This window comes from Myotis davidii, unplaced genomic scaffold, assembly GCF_000327345.1.
Source record: "Myotis davidii unplaced genomic scaffold, ASM32734v1 scaffold1485, whole genome shotgun sequence".
NCBI lineage: Eukaryota > Metazoa > Chordata > Mammalia > Chiroptera > Vespertilionidae > Myotis > Myotis davidii.
The window spans coordinates 136,926-138,032 of record NW_006296620.1 but is presented as its reverse complement, the minus strand read 5'-3'; positions in this window follow the sequence as shown (position 1 = coordinate 138,032).

Sequence of the window (1,107 nt, the reverse complement as noted above, 5' to 3'; positions counted from 1 at the left end):
TGACACATTCACATTTCCTCACTTTGGGGTTCATCTACTGTAATGCAACCCATTGTGTGTGCTGGCATCCCCTGGACATTTTCCATCCCTCCGTGGGAATTGGGGCTCTGGAAATAGGTGCAAATTTGGATACTCTAGTTACTCTCTGTTGCTGTGATAGGAAACTGTCCTTTGTCTCTGACCCAGAAGACTGTGTCTTCTGAGAGAAGTCATGAAACTATGGCAGCGTACAGTTAATATCTCAGCCCCTTCCCAGTTCCTGAGGGCTCATTTAAGTTTCTCTTTACTGATTGCCTTTATTTATTATTTGTTTCTGAAAGGACTCCTGTAGGCACTATATAGCTATTTCTTTTCTTTTTCTTTTTTATTGCTTAAAGTATTACAAAGAGTATTACATATGTCTCCTTTTTTTCCCACCCTTGACAATTCCCAGTTTTTTATGATAAGTCAATTGTTAGTTTAATCATTGCCCTTTGGAAGTAAAATGTCTAATTTTTTTTTTTTTTCACTCTCACAAAAATTTTGTTGGCATTTTTGCAAGACATGAATAGGAATTGACACAGTTCTCTTTAAAGAGGGGGAACTTTTCTCTCTTTTTTTCTAATTTTTCTATAGCTGCATTTAAGATTTTTCATTTTTGCTTTAAGAAGTTTTGCTCTGATGTAGATTTATTTTTATTCATCCTCCTGAGATTAATTTGGCTTTTCTTTTACCCTGCAAATTTAAGCCTTTCATCAATTTTAGCCATTACCCCTTCAAACATTGTGTCTGTCCCATTTTTTTTCTCCTCTACCACTGGGACTCCCATGAACATTTACTAGAGTTTGTCACTGTTTCTGATATGGACCGAATGTTTGGGTTCCCTATAAAAAATCATATGTTGAGGTCCTAACCCCCAGTGTGATGATAGTAAGAGTTGGGGCTTTTGGGAGGTGGTTCTATCATGACTGCAGAGCCCCATGAATGGGATTAGTACCTTCATTAAAGAGACCTCAGGGAGATCTCTCACCCCTTCTACCACACAAGGACATAGTGAGAAGATGGCTGTCTCTGAACTAGGAAGTGGTCCTCACCAGACACTGAATCTGCTGGTGCATGGATTTTGTG